The sequence below is a fragment of the Rhinopithecus bieti genome, unplaced genomic scaffold (assembly GCF_001698545.2).
Source record: "Rhinopithecus bieti isolate Rb0 unplaced genomic scaffold, ASM169854v2 scaffold_81659, whole genome shotgun sequence".
Classification (NCBI taxonomy): domain Eukaryota; kingdom Metazoa; phylum Chordata; class Mammalia; order Primates; family Cercopithecidae; genus Rhinopithecus; species Rhinopithecus bieti.
The window spans coordinates 1,870,378-1,886,158 of NW_016837762.1; the positions used below are offsets into that span (position 1 = coordinate 1,870,378).

The 15,781-nt window shown below is 42.3% G+C and overlaps 1 long non-coding RNA gene across 1 annotated transcript; it reads right to left on the bottom strand.

Annotated features, from left to right (window-relative positions):
• Positions 1–121: 121 nt before the first annotated feature.
• Positions 122–14,899, bottom strand: LOC108524823 (uncharacterized). The gene is made up of 2 exons (XR_001884134.1): positions 13,980–14,899; positions 122–2,926 (listed from the first exon to the last, which is right to left on the bottom strand). It is a non-coding gene; the product is annotated as an uncharacterized LOC108524823 (long non-coding RNA).
• Positions 14,900–15,781: the final 882 nt, after the last annotated feature.

Consider the following 15,781-nt stretch of genomic DNA (forward strand, 5'->3'; position numbering starts at 1 on the left):
ATTAGTCATTATCTGCTTAGCAGTTTAGGGAACAATTTGGCAATTTTGTGGTTTTCGAGATTATCGTTTTCTTAAAGTGCCAGTATTTTAAAATAGCGTTCTTGTAATTTTACACGCTTTTGTGATGGAGTGCTGTTTTGTTATATAATTTTGACTTGGATTATTTCCATTTGCATTTGTTTATGTAATTTCAGGAAGAATACTGAACATCTGAGTCCTGGATGATACTAATAAACTAATAATTGCAGAGGTTTAAAATATTAGTTAAATGGCTTTCACTTAAGAATTTAAGATTTTGTTACATATTTTTAAATCTTGTTTCTAATAATACCTCTTAGTATCTTTTAAATAAGTATAAGGGATGGCAAAGTTTCCCTTTAAAATACTCACTTTATGCTTATAAATAGGTTAATGGGCTGATAAAAGTTTTGTCAAACATTGCAAGTACTCGGTGCTATATATAAATGAGGAAAAACTAGTTTTACTTTCAGAATGATTTAAACAAGATTTTTAAAAAGATACATGCAAGTGAAAAGCAGGGTTAGTGATAGGCTGCAATTGTGTCAACATCAGATTTTTTTGTTAAGAGGAACAAATGACTCAATCTGATTTAAATGGAAGTTTCTACTGTATAGAAATAACCATTGTCAACATTAGTAATTCTGATCAGTTTAAAATGAATTCTGGCTCCAGGAGACTTTGTAACTTTAGTAGGTATGTCATGACAACTACCATTTTTTTGATGTTGAGAACGGGAACAGTTTTTTAAGGTTTATTCTTGACCACAGATCTTAAGAAAATGGACAAAAACCCTCGTCAATCTGAAGATTAGTATACTTTGGTTTGGTGTTCCAACAGTATCCCCTGGAAGTTGGATGTCTAAAACTCAAGTAAATGGAAATAGGAGGCAATTTGGATAATTAAGTGTGAAACCCTGTAACTGAAGATAATTTTTTTTAGAAAGTGTATAGAAACTATTTTAATGCCAAGATAGTTACAGTGCTGTGGGGTTTAAAGACTTTGTTGACATTAAGAAAAGACTAAACAATCTATAATTAATTGGGCCAACTTTTAAAAGGAAGATGCTTTTTAAAACTAATGAACTAAGACGTATAAATCTTAGTTTTTTTGCATTTTAAAGAGGCATATGGCATATTGATTAACGAGTCAAATTTCCTAACTTTGCTGTGCAAAGGTTGAGAGCTATTGCTGATTAGTTATCATTAGTTCTGATGATCGTCCCATCACAGTGTTGTTAATGTTTGCTGTATTTATTAATAATTTTCTTAAAGTGAAATCTGAAAAATGAAATTTGTGTGTCCTGTGTACCCCAGGAGTAATGGTTAAATGATAAAGATAGGGAAAGCGCCCATGTAACACAAAAACTGCCATTCAACAGGTATTTCCCTTACTACCTAAGGAATTGTAACCATTGCTCAGACATTGTAGGATTTAACTGTTGAAAACCACAGGAGAGACAACAGTGGTTTTTGAATGAAATACATGGGTACTACCTTGCTTGACATCACATAGTCCTTGGGGAAAGTTCACATTTAGTTCTGCTTGGTACAATATGCCTCCTGAAAGGGTTCTTGATGAAAGTTCACATTTAAGTCTGCTTGGTACAACACGCCTCCTGAAAGGGTCTGATAGCTTTCAGTACCAGTAAGACACTTGAATATGATGGTAAGGTATCTGCAAATTTGCACACACTGTACACAGCTTAAGTCTTAGAATTAACTTGCTAAAGTGATTAGGCTATTTTATTAGAGAGTGTGATATTTGAATTTCTTTTTCATATTTGTGCTTTGTGTCACTTTCAAATGGCCCTTGAAATGCCTATTAAAACTAGATTAAAGCCAGAAAGTGATTTCATTTGGCTATCCAGCAAAAGATGGAAGGTGGTTCGTTTTTTTGTCCTCTTTTAATATCAAGGCAGTGCTAACACTTGCCATAACTTGGGAAATTCCCTGGGTCTGCGCCACGGTGCTCCCAGATTAATGAGGCAAAATGTTGCTCTGTTCTAGAATTGCTTGTTTCACAATACATCATGAAGGAAATGCCATACAACATGGAATGACAAAAACTAATATGCCACACTCCAGAAAATGTAATGCTCGTCTTCCAGGGGGTTTCAGTCTAAGACAAATAATCTCTACCAGGAAGAAATGCTAGATGACTTTAGGCATGTCGATTGGTTTGGACCTTCTAATTAGTTGAATTTTTACTTATTTTGACATGAGAGATTACATAGAATTTCTATGTTGTCCAGGTTGGTCTCCGAATCTGCTCAAATAATCCTCCTGCCTCAGCTTCTCAAGTAGCTGGGATTACAGGGACACACCACTGTGCCTAGTTTAAATAGTTAAATTTATTGGGCATCCACTGAAAAGGAAGTAGGAATAAAATCTGCAAGTGAGCATGAGCAATGGTGGGCAAGGGTATGCAGACTCTGGAATCCACAAATAGAAAAATCAGTGGAAAGCCAGGCATAGTGGCTTACACTTACAATCCCAGCACTTTGGGAGGCCGAGGTGGGAGGATCACGAGGCCAGGAGTTTGACACTAGCCTGGGCAACATAGTGAGACCTTGTCTACTAAAAATACATAATTTTGTGAATATACTAAATACCATTTTAAAAAGTGGAAAAGGGATTAGAGAGATCCCTGTAAATTATGTACTCACGTTGATTGTTCTCTTTAGTCACATAATTCAGTCACGTGACATTCCACAGTATGGTGCTCCGTAATATATATTTTTTCTTTTTTCGATCTCACTTGTATATGATCCGTAATACTTTTTCTCATTCCCTTACTGATGGACATTTAGATTGTTTCCTATTTTTCGCTGTTTAACAGTACTGCACTGAACATCTGTCCATTTCTCTCAGGCATGTGTGGGTCTTCAGATACCTCAAAAGTAGAACTGCTGAGTCAAAAGACATTTGCATTTAACATTTTGGAAGATGTTGATAAATTGGCCCCCGCCCACAAAAGCTGTATTTATGCTGTGAAACATTTTAACAATGATTTTGCAATTAATCAAGATTTTACTGGTTTTCTTTGGCTCTATGACTCAATTTTAAAATGAGAAATTAAAATACTGAAATACTGTCATTTGTCCAGAGCTACCTGACCAGAAGAAGAAACACAGGCAGAGTCAACTGAGAGACTCTTAGGACAAGCCACTGCTTTATTTAAACTGCTAAACTATTTCTCAAACTCCCGGCCTCAAACTATCCTCCCTCCCTCCCTCCCTCAGCCCTGTTGCTGAGATTAGAAGCGTGAGCCACAGTGCCCGGCCTAAACTGCTAAACTATTTCTCTCAAGTTACTGCAGTAACTAAATAAGTAATCCACTGTGTGAAAATGAGGAGGTTCTTTCCCATTTTGATAATACTCTTTCCTAAATGGAAGTATGTGATAGTTTTTTGGTTTGTTTTATCCTGGGGAGGGTCTTTTCTATCAAAGATTGTATATCAATCTTACAGAAGCTGCAGCCAACAATTTTGGAAAAGCAAGTCGTTCAATAAGGTGTAGCGAAAGGCAAAATGTGTGGCCCGGATACTAGCCATTGGGAGACAGGTATTTGGAAAGGCAGAATGGATTCTGAGGATTTGCCTTAAATGGAATAAAGTTCACCAGTTCCTTGCTGGAGATGATACTTTATGGCAAAGGACATACTCTGAATGTGCTTATAAACGAAATTGTATTTATATGCTTAAAGTGAAATTAAGCTTAGGTCTTTAGAATTACATAGAATCTCTCAATAGAGGCTTTACCATATTTTGTTTGTTAGCTTTTGCTTTCTGGGTTTTTTTTCTCTTCACAGGTGTTGACTGTACCCTAGTTTTGTTTATTGAGTTTCAGTTAGAGCTTATTTTATAAAGTGATCTGAACATAACCAAGTAAGAAAATAAAAAGCCCTAAAATAAAATAAGGATCTGTTGAGTGTGAGAGAGTGCTCCTAAAGATAAAGAAAAACAAGATGCTCAGTTGCCACAGCCTCAGGTGCCACTGTAATCTGTGGAAGAGATGAAGAGTAAAAACTTGGAGGCTACTCAGAGCAAAGATATTGCAGCTTCCCCACCCCTACACCCCAAGCCCCACTTCCCCAGGCCTCGCTCTGCCATCTGGAATCAGCCTGGCTGGGGTTTGGACACAGGGAATGGGGCTAGGCACACTTAGGCTCAGAAGCAGAGAGGCTGACCAGAGAGCCTCTTTTCAGGGAGGGACAGAATAAGGCATAGCACTAGTGTGGGGTCCTAGCACATTAGAGGCAAAGGGGCTCTAAGGGCTACTGTAGTCTAATCTGTGCATTTTTACAGAGTAGTGGACAGAGGCCCGTAGGGATTCGGAGGCTTGCTCAAGGACAAATGGCAGTATCAAAACACTCTAGCAGTGCCAGGCTCACAGTAGGTGCAAAAAAGATGTGAGCTCTTTCCCCTTCCCTTAAGGACAGCAACAAAGAGGCTGGAAAGCTTCCTCGTTGCCCCTCACTTCCAGGCCTGGGTTCTCCTGCTATGGCTACAATTTTTGCTATGCGGGGATATCCAGTACATTCTGCCATCACTGAGGTTCTTCTCTGGCTTTCTCCTTTGATTTACTTAGACAGAACATTTACCAAACAAAAATGTTCCCAGTCATGTAGAAAGTTGTAGGCCATCTGATTCTAAAGGGCTGGTAATCACTGAAATAATAGATGCTGCTTAGGATGGTAGCCTGATCTTCCGGAAGGAGAAGCAAGATGCAATATGCTACACACGACTATAACTTCTGAAAAATCGGTTGCCCTTATTATGAATGAAACTTATAGTATTGAAACAAAATAAATAAGAAAACAAAAATCTATAATTCTACCAGTCAGCAAGACTATTACCATATTATGTGCCCTAAGGCCAGTTTCTACATATAACATGTAATATATATAGATATAGATATATAGAGATATATTTTAAAAATTGAGGTGAGATTCATATAACAAAATTAACCTTTTAAAGTGAACAGTTCAGTGGCATTTAGTACGTTCAAAATGTTCTGCGCCCATCACCTCTATCTAGTTCCAACATGATTTCATCACCCAAAAAGCCATCCCTGTACCCATTCTTTTCTTCTCCACTGGCCCTTGGCAACCACCAATCTACATTGTCTCTATGGATTTATCTATTCTAGATATTTCATGTAAATGGAGTCATACAATATGTGACATTTTGTGTCTGGCTTCTTTTACTTCATGTAATATTTTCACAGTTCATTCACATTTATCATGTATCAGTACTTCAATCTTTTTTTTTTTTTGTAAACAGATTCTCACTGTGTCACCCAGGTTGGAGTACAGTGGCACAATCAGAGTTCACTGCAGCCTTGAACTCCTGGGCTCAAATGATCCTCCTACCTCAGCCTCCCCAGTAGCTCAGACTATAAGTGCATGCCACCATGTGTGACTAATTTTTAAATTTTTGGTAAAGATGAGGTCTTTCCATGTTGCCCAGGCTGGTCTCAAATTCCTCCCCTCAAGCCATCCTTCTGCTTCAGCCTCCCAAAGTGCTGGGATTACAGGTGTGAGCCTCCACACCTAGCCATTCATTCCTTTTTTGTTGTTTTGTTTTTTGTTTTTTGAAGACAGTTTCACTCTTGTCACCCAAGCTGGAGTGCAGGGGTGCAATCTCGGCTCACTGCAACCTCCGCCTCCCAGGTTCAAGCGATTCTCCTGTCTCAGCCTCCTGAGTAGCTGGGATTACAGGCACCCACCACCATGCCCGGCTAATTTTCTGTATTTTTAGTAGAGACAGGGGTTCTCCATGTTGGCCAGGCTGGTCTTGAACTCCTGACCTGAGGTGATCCGCCCGCCTCAGCCTCCCAAAGTGCTGGGATTATAGGCCCGAGCCACCGCTCCCGGCCCATTCATTCCTTTTTCAGGTTGAATAATATTCTATTGTGTATATATATATACCATAATTCCTTATTCATGCATCCAGTGATAAGGTCTTAGGCTGTTTCTACCTTGTGGTTATTGTGAATAGTGCTGCTATGAACATGCGGGTACGTGTATTTGTTTGAGTTCTTATTTTCAATTCTTTGAGTATATATCTAGGAGTGGAATTGTCAGGTCATATAGTAATTTTATGTCTAAATTTTTGAGGAACTGCCAAACTGTTCTCCACAGCTGCACCACTTCACATTCCCACCAATGATGTATGAGGGTTTCAATTTCTCTACAACCTTGCCGGCACTTCCCATTTTCTATTTTTTAAAATTATAGCCATCCTAGTAGGTGTGAAGTGGAATCTCATTGTGGTTTTGACTTGTGTCTCCCTAATGACTGATGATACTGAGTGTCTTTTCATGTGTTTATTGGCCATTTGTATTCTTTGGAGAACTAATTCAAGTTCTTCACCCATATTTAAATTGAGTTGTCTTTTTGTAGTGTTGTGTGCATATACATATACATACATATATATATGTTTTTAAAAATGGTAATAATTTACAAATACTGCATTTGTAAGCTACTTTTTCTACTTCACAGTCTATCTTGAACAAAAGTCTATGTCAGCTGGGCACAGTGGTGCACACCTGTAATCCTAGTACTTTGGGAGGCCAAGGCAGGCGCATCACTTCAGGCCAGGAGTTTGAGACCAGCCTAGCCAACATGGTGAAACCTTGTCTTTACTATAAATATAAAAATTAGCCGGGTATGGTGGCATGCGCCTATAGTCCCAGCTACTCGGGTGACTGAAGCACAAGAATCGCTTGAACCCAGGAGGTGAACAGGAGTTCACCCAGTGAACTGAGATGGTGCCACTACACTTCAGCCTGGGCAACAGAGCAAGACTCTGTCTTTAAAAAAATAAAAAAAGTCGGCCGGACGCAGTGGCTTACGCCTATAATCCCAACGCTTTGGGAGGCCGAGGTGGGTGGATCACCTGAGGTCAGGAGTTCGAGACCAGCCTGGCCAACATGGTGAAACCCTGTCTCTACTAAAATACAAAAATAAACTGGGCATGGGGGTGGGCGCCTGTAAGCTACTCGGTAGCCTGAGGCAGGAGAAAGCTTGAACCCAGGAGTCGGAGGTTGCAGTGAGCCTAGATCGCACCATTGCACTCTAGTCTGGACGACAAGAGCAAAACTCCATCTCAAAATAAATAAATAAATAAATATAAATATTAAAAAAGTCTATGTCATCATATATTCATATTCTGCTGGGCATTTTTAGTGCCTGAATGTAAAATACCATAAATTATTAAATCAATTCCATATTATTAGACATTTAGTTTATAATTTTTTACTGTTACATATAAGGTTAACATGACTACCCTTTCTTTATGCTCACACCTTTGCCCGTAATTATTTCATTAGGCTATAAATATATTCCTCAAAGTGAAATCACTGAATCAAAAGATGAGCCAAATTTGGTGAATTTTACCAAGCCACCTTTAGAAAGTTTTCACCCAAATGTAACAACTTTTTAAAAGGCTATTCAGACAATTTTACATATAAGGGATACAAAATAGGGTCATGGTTTCTAAGATTTTATAAAGGTTCGAGCCTACAACAGTGGGGGGAATTGTGAAAGGAGTAAACCTTCAAAAGCAAGCAGATAAAAGCCTGAAAACCTGGAAAACCATTGGATTGAAATGTCCATTCCCCTTTATACTTCTGTTACCTTACTACTTTTCAGGTTGGAGATTAACAGAAAGAGCTTTTATATTCAGGTAATTGCAGAACTGCAAAAAGTGAATGCCTAGATCAATTGGAGTGGGTAGAAAAACTTTGAAAATTTTGCAAGAGCATTAGAGCTTTTTTGCTTTTCACTTCATTGCGTCACTGTACCTTGTAAAAACCTACATAATCTCCAAAGCTTACTAATTAGTAACTATCGGATTTTTTTCTTTAAATAAGATTAAATAACAACATTTTCACATACTGTTTTAAAACCAAGACGTAAATGAAACGTGTATGCCTTGAAAGACATTCTTTTTTTTTTTTTTGAGACGGAGTCTCGCTCTGTCGCCCAGGCTGGAGTACAGTGGCCGGATCTCAGCTCACTGCAAGCTCCGCCTCCCGGGTTTACGCCATTCTCCTGCCTCAGCCTCCCGAGTAGCTGGGACTACAGGCGTCCGCCACCTCGCCCGGCTATTTTTTTGTATTTTTTAGTAGAGACGGGGTTTCACTGTGTTAGCCAGGATGGTCTCGATCTCCTGACCTCGTGATCCGCCCGTCTCGGCCTCCCAAAGTGCTGGGATTACAGGCTTGAGCCACCGCGCCCGGCTGAAAGACATTCTTTCAAGGCATACACGTTTCATTTAACAGTGGCCAGTAGGCCAACATGAAACTGAATTAATTATATATAATTTATCCTCTAGACAACCCCATAGGAATCTTTTTCATACATTGATGAATATTGGATTTTACCCTACACAGGTCACTGAAAAGTAGTGTAAATTTCACGTTTTTTTGTCTTTTTTTTTTTTTTTTTTTTTTTTTAAGATGGAGTCCCGCTCTGTTGCCCAGGCTGGAGAGCAGTGGGACAATCTCAGCTCACTGCACCTAGGTTCAAGCGATTCTCCTGTCTCAGTCTCCTGATTAGCTGGGATTACAGGCACCTGCCACCACTCCCGGCTAATTTTTGTATCTTTTAGTAGAGATGGGGTTTCACCGTCTTGGCCAGGCTGGTCTCAACCTCCTGACCTCAAGTGATCCGTCCTCCTCGGCCTCCCAGAGTGCTGGGATTATGGGCGTGAGCCACCGTGCCTGGCCTCATGTTTCTTTTAAGAACTTAACTTTTAGAAGGCAGCATTGCAAACTTTCATGTCTGAATTTATATATATTGAGCTTCTATAGATAATTACAATGTACCATTAGAAATAATATTGATTTTGGCCAGGCATGGTGGCTCACACCTGTAATCCTAGCACTTGAGGAGGCCGAGGCAGACAGATCACGAGATCAAGAGATCGAGACCGGGCCAGGCGCGGTGGCTCAAGCCTGTAATCCCAGCACTTTGGGAGGCCGAGAGGGGCGGATCACGAGGTCGGGAGATCGAGACCATCCTGGCTAACACGGTGAAACCCCGTCTCTACTAAAAATATAAAAATTAGCCGGGCATGGTGGTAGGCGCCTGTAGTCCCAGCTACTCGGGAGGCTGAGGCAGGAGAATCGCTTGAACATGGCAGGCGGAGGTTGCAGTGAGCCAAGATTACACCACTACACTCCAGCCTGGGCGAACTCTGTCTCAAAAATAAATGAATGAATGAATGAATGAATGAATGAATGAATGAATAAATAAATAAAAAAAACTTGGGAGTTTTAAAAAAACTGTTAAGGTCCTAAAGGTTTTTAAATAACTCTACTTAAGAATCAACTGACCCAGGCCAGGCGAGGTGGCTCATCCACCTCTCTCGTCTCTACTAAAAAATCAAAATGTTGACTTTGGCTGGGCACGGTGACTCATGCCTGTAATCCCAGCACTTTGGGAGGCTGAGGCAGGCAGATCACTTGAGGCCAGGTGTCTGAGACCAGCCTGGCCAACGTGGTGAAACCCTGTCTCTAATACTAAAAATTAGCAGTGCATGGTGGTGCATGCCTGTGATCCCAGCTACTCGGGAGGCTGAGGCAGGAGAACTGCTTGAACCCAGAAGGCAGAGGCTGCAGTGAGCTGGGATCAAGCCACTGCACTCCAGCCTGGGCAACAGAGCAAGATTCTGTCTGAAAAAAAAAAAAAAGAATCACTGGCCTGGAAAAAAAAACAGAGATGCCATTTTTTCTTTATTATTTTTTGCTACATCTTCATTTTTAGGCCAAATCTAATTTGTTCTTACCTCTAGGTCTCAGTAGGCTATTAATTCTTAAAATCTTACTAAGAAATCATCAAAATACTTCCATTTATTATGAATATCTCTTTTTTTATGTTATTTATTTATTTTTTTATGAGACAGAGTCTTGCTCTGTCACCCAGGCTGAAGTTCAGTGGCACAATCATGGCTCACTATAGTCTAAATAAACTTCCTGGGTTCAAGCAATCCTCCTATCTCAGCCTCTCAAGTAGGTAAGACTACAGGCATGCACCACCACGCCTGACTAATTTTTTTAAATTATTTTTTGTAGAGACAGAGTCTTGCTATGTTGTCCAGGCTGGTCTTAAATTCCTGACCTTAAGCAATCCTCCCTCCTTGGCCTCCCAAGGCGTAATTCCACCCCCACACCATTTTTTTTCCAGAGATGGGCTGTCCTGCTGCTAAATGAGCTATGTTGTGATCTCACAGCAACAGACTTACAAGGAGTAGCTTCTACTATCAGATATCCAAAGGAATTCCTAAAATGTATTCTCTACCCAAGGGCCCTGGAACCTGGGTCTCCATAGTTTTTTGTTTGTTTTGTTCCCGTTTTTTTTTTTTTTCTTTTTTTCTGAGATGGAGTTTCACTCTTGTTGCCCAGGCTGGAGTGCAATGGCATGATCTCGGCTCACTGCAACCTCTGCCTCCCAGGTTCAAGTGTTTCTCCTGCCTCAGCCTCCTGAGTAGCTAGAATTACAGGCACCTACCACCACGCCCAGCTAGTTTTTTTTGTATTCTTAGTAGAGACGGGATTTCACCATGTTGGTCAGGCTGGTCTTGAACTCCTGACCTTAGGCGATCCACCCACCTCGGCCTCCCAAAGTGCTGAGATTACAGGCGTGAGCCACTGCGTCCGGCCTCCATAGTTTCTTCTCTCTTTAATTCCAGGAAAGACAGCAGTTAGGTGAGTAATGGAAATTATCAGACGAAAATAATCTTCTTGTCATCTAATCTAGATTCCTTTCTGGGACCCAATTTTAGCTATTATAAAAACCAGAATAAAACCCATCTGCCATCACTTCAGAAAGTGCCAGGGAAAAAGCCTAAGGAAGGCTTTTATTATTTATTTATTTATTTATTTATTTATTTTTCTTTTTTGAGACAAAGTCTCACTCTGTCACCCAGGCTGGAGTGCAATGACTCAGTCATGGCTCACTGTAGCCTCAACCCTCTGAGTTCAAGTGATCCTCCCTCCTCAGCCTCTTGAGTAGCTGGGACTACAGGTGCACACCACCACACCCAGCTAATTTCTGATTTTTTGTAGAGACAGGCTCTCTCCATGTTGCCGGGGCTGGTCTCGAACTCCTGGGATCAAGTGATCCTCCCATCTCAGCCTCCCAAAGGCCTGGGATTACAGGCATGAGCCACTGCACCCGGCCCTAAGGAAGAGTTTTAAACAATAAACTAGCAAGAGGCCCAGTGAGGTGGCTCGCACCTGTAATCAATCCCAGCATTTTGGAAGGCCAAGTTGGGAAGCTTGCTCCAGCCCAGGAGTTCAAGGTTGCAGTGAGCTATGATTGTACCACTGCACTCCAGCTTAGGTGATATAGCAAGACCATGACTCTGAAAGAAAGAAAACAAAAAAGATAATAAATTAATAAGATACATAGTCATGATAAAGCTGTTCAAAATTATGTTTGCAAGCTAAGTTTACATAGGAAAGAAACATTTGTTGCCTGATAGAAAGAAGTCCCTTAATTTTTAAAAAAGAGATTTTAAAAGAAATTTTATTCATCAAAATGTGGCTGCTACAAGAACTATGATATTGTACCATTCGGTATATGGTCCTGTTTACCATATGTATGTGTCCTCTTACTAGCTTAAAACTTGATGGCATGACTTTGCAAGTGCAAAAATGGTAAAACAAAACAAAACCAGGGCAAATGCTCAGCTGTTTTTTCTTTCAGAGAAACTCCAAGGCATGAAGGAACCCCTCAGGTCACAAGTTTGTCCCCCTCATCTGTAAATTCTGCAATGAGGCAACCAACCCATTTCTCCTTTGCTTTCAAGTAGGCTCTGCTGATCCCCTCTCCTCTGTCACTGCCCATGGCTCAGACTGACTCGATGCTTTCTCAGTGGCCACAGCCAATGAAACTGGGTGCCTGGGCCACCCAGAAGAGTGCGGTAGGAAGCTGGTCAGCTCTGGCCACCTTTAGGGTCTGTGCATATCCCCCAGGCCTGTCCAATGAGGCCAATAGCTATGGCAGCCTTTTTTGTTTTTTTTCTCTCCTGGATTCTTTCTCTTTTAGTCTCCAAAGATCTGTAAGCAATGGTGTTGGATTCCAGTTCCCTATCTCTAGGCACGTTGTCTTCAAACCAAAGGCCTTGTGTAGAAGATTTCTATTTTCCACTTTCTATTAAGACAGCAAGGCGGGGCTGGGTGCAGTGGCTCACACCTGTAATCCCAGCAATTTGGGAGGCTGAGGCAGGCAGATCACCTGAGGTCAGGAGTTTGAGACCAGCCTGACTTACATGGTGAAACCCCATCTCTACTAAAAATACAAAAAATTAGCCGGGCTTGATGGCACATGCCTGTAATCCCAGCTACTCAGGAGGCTGGAGCAGGAGAATCACTTGAACCCGGGAGGCAGAGGTTTCAGTGAGCTGAGAACGTGCCATTACACTCCAGCCCAGGTGACAAAAGCAAAACTCCGTTCCCCGCAACATCTCTGGCATAAAAAATAAAATAAAATAAAATAAATAAATAAATAAAAACAAAGTAGCAGTGAGGGAGTCAAAACACAACTCAAATTGCATAGTTGTTTGTACCTTTGTTCGAGTGATGTGGTGACATTTATTTTTCTAGTAAGACTGTCAGTTCCAGAAGGTTCAGAACTCCTATCATTTGACTGTTGTGTCACCTGTGCAGGTCCTCATACATAAGTGCTTCTTGAGTGAACTCGTTTTCTACTCTGACAAATCACAAATTCTAACATGTTGGTTCTAATAGTGAACGGGATACAAGTAATCTCTGAAAACCTAGGTTGGCATACCCTACTGCCCAGTGGCCTAGAGGGATTTGGTATAAAGCTAGCAAGAAATGGTGATATTTCATTACAATTATAGAAGAAAACATTCTGAACTCAGATCTTGGAAAGAACGGACACTAATATGCCCAATGAATATGATTTTCACAGTATTTCCAGGTGTGGATGTCTGTATTAGAAATGATTGTCACTTTTGCTGAGCGTGGTGGTGTGTGTCTGTAGTCCTAGCTACTTGGGAGGCTGAGGCAGGAGGACTGCTTGAGCCCATTAGTTCCAGGATGTAGTGCACAATGATTGTGCCTGTGAATAGCCACTGTACTCCATCCTGGGTAACATAGTGAGACCCCGTCTCTAAAAAAAGAAAAGAAATGAAATGACTGTCACTTTTGACAAGCTTTTAAATTTTCAACTAATTTTCTTCTTAAAATATTTAGGTTTAGAGAACACTTGCTTTCAGAGTGAAGTCCTTCAGTTCCATTAACACATAAATTTCATTAACGCCATGAAACCTTCCTTATAAAGGTCTGAATTCTTTATAAATACAACAGACTACATTGGATCTGTCCAAAAGTCAAATGTGTTGAATTGAACTGAGTCTCAAACTTATCTTAACCACGTTATAGGTGAAAATCTTCTAAATGATTATGCTTGTTATACTACTGTAACTTTCCAGTTACCCTATAATTTTACTTTCTTTTTTTTCTTCTTCTTCTTTTTTTCTTTTTGAGATAGAGTTTCACTCTTGTTGCCCAGGCTGAGTGCAATGGCAGTCTCGGCTCACTGCAACCTCCGCCTCCCGAGTTCAAGCGATTCTCCTGCCTCAGCCTCCCGAGTAGCTGGGACTGCAGGTGCCCGTCACCATACCTGGCTAATTTTTGTATTTTTAGTAGGGACGGGGTTTCACCATGTTGGCCAGGCTGGTCTCGAACTCCTGACCTCAGGTGATCTGCCCGCCTCGGCCTCCCAAAGTGCTGGGATTACAGGCATAAGCCACTGCGCCCAGCCCCTAATTTTACTTTCTTTAAATGACATGAGATTACAATAAATAGTGACAAGTGGCAGACATCATCAAAAGAAACAGTGAAGACCATTAATATTTTGTCAGACTCTATGCAATGGGTTGGAAAACACATAAACCCAGGGAGGATGAATTTCCTTACCCTCAAACAGATCCAATTCCTCCCCATAGGTCGAAGACAACATCTCCAAAGGTAAAAGTGAGAAATCCGACAGCGACTTGATTGATGAGTAGGCAGCCTGCTAGTAGGGGACTCCTTCACTCATTTACTTACGAGCTGGGCATTGTACTCCGCCCTGGAGATGCAGAGGTAACAAAGCAGACCCATTGCCTCCCTCACAAAGTTTCTAGGAGCTTCGATTTTCACGGAGAAGACAAAACAATGAACAAGCACACACATACCTAAGCCAGATCATTTCAGGTGCTGCGCAGGCCCACAGAGATAACACAACAGGGTAATGTGACAGGGGTGAGTTCGAGAGGCTGGAAAGGCCTTTCCAAGGAGAGAATAGGACGAAGTTCGTTCCCTTTCAAACTGTCTTCGTCATTCCGCCTGCTGACTCTATTTCGGTTGGCTTGGACGAGGACTGGTGGCTGATTAATGTTCAATGACCCACGGAGGCAGCCCAGGCCGACAGTTCCTCAGGACCCTGCAGGTCAACGTTTCGCAACTTCCCAGGCCTCTCCCTGCTCCAGAACAAGCCTGACTCCGCTCCCAGTTTTTCCGGTAATCTCCTCCTCACCGCTCCGCTGCTGCATTTTACTCACGCCCTCCAGGGAGCCGTCCTAGGCGTCCAGCTCTCAGGATGTGGAGAGCTGCAAATAGCACCGACAGCTGCAGCTGGAGGTAGCCGCCCGGGAAGCCAGCCAGCTGCTGCCACCACAGGGGCCAGGGCCGGCCGCGGGCCTCCGCACGCCCTTGTGAGCAGCTCAGCGGAACCCTCGACGAGGCGGGCCGACTCGCCAGTGCAAATCACGGCTTTTATTTCCTTCTGGGTGCACACGTGGGGAGGGAGGGCGGGTGGGGAAGGAGAGTGTGCGCCCTTCAATGTTTACCACTTCTCTTCAAAACTGCCTGGGAAGTAGGTCGGCACCAATAATCACCTCATTTGCACAAACAGGGACACTGAGGTGAAGGAAGTGACTGCACCGCCTGAACACAGCGGAGTCACAGGGAAGCAGGAATCCATCCAGCCTCTGTGCTCCTGGAGCCTGGCCTTTTCCCTCTGGTTTTCTTAGTCCTTTTACGGTATCTCCGGACCATTTTTTCCCTCCTGTGCTCTCTGCTACGTACACAAGACTCACCTCCTCTGGCCACACTCCTCAACGCGAAAAGATGAGGATTACTTACAGACCCCCACTGGAAACTAGTCTTTAAAGAAGGAAGCCTAGGCCAGGTGTGGTGGCTCACGCCTGTAATCCCAGCACTTTGAGAGGCGGAGGTGGGCGGATCTCCTGCGGTCAGGAATTGGAGACGGGCCTGGCCAACATGGTGAAACCCTGTCTCTACTAAAAATACATAAATTAGCCGCTTGTGGTGGCGCACACCTGTAATCCCAGTTACTCGGGAGGCTGAAGCAAGAGAATCACATGAACTGGTGGGGGCAGTGGTTGCAGTGAGCCGAGATACCGCCCCACTGCACTCCAGCCTGGGGCACAGAGCCAGACTGTCTCGGGAAAAAAAAAAAAAAAAAAAAAAAAAAAAAAAAGGCCATGCGCAGTCAGTGGCTCACGCCTGTAATCCCAGCACTTTGGGAGGCTGAGGTGGGCAGATCACCTGAGGTCAGGCGTTCGAGACCAGCCTGGCCAACATGGTGAAACCTGGTCTCTACTAAAAATACAAAAATTAGCTGGGCATGGTGGTGGGCGCCTGTAATGCCAGCTGCTCGGGAGGCTGAGACAAACAGTGAGACTCTGTCTTAAAAAAAGAAAAAAAAGATTCAG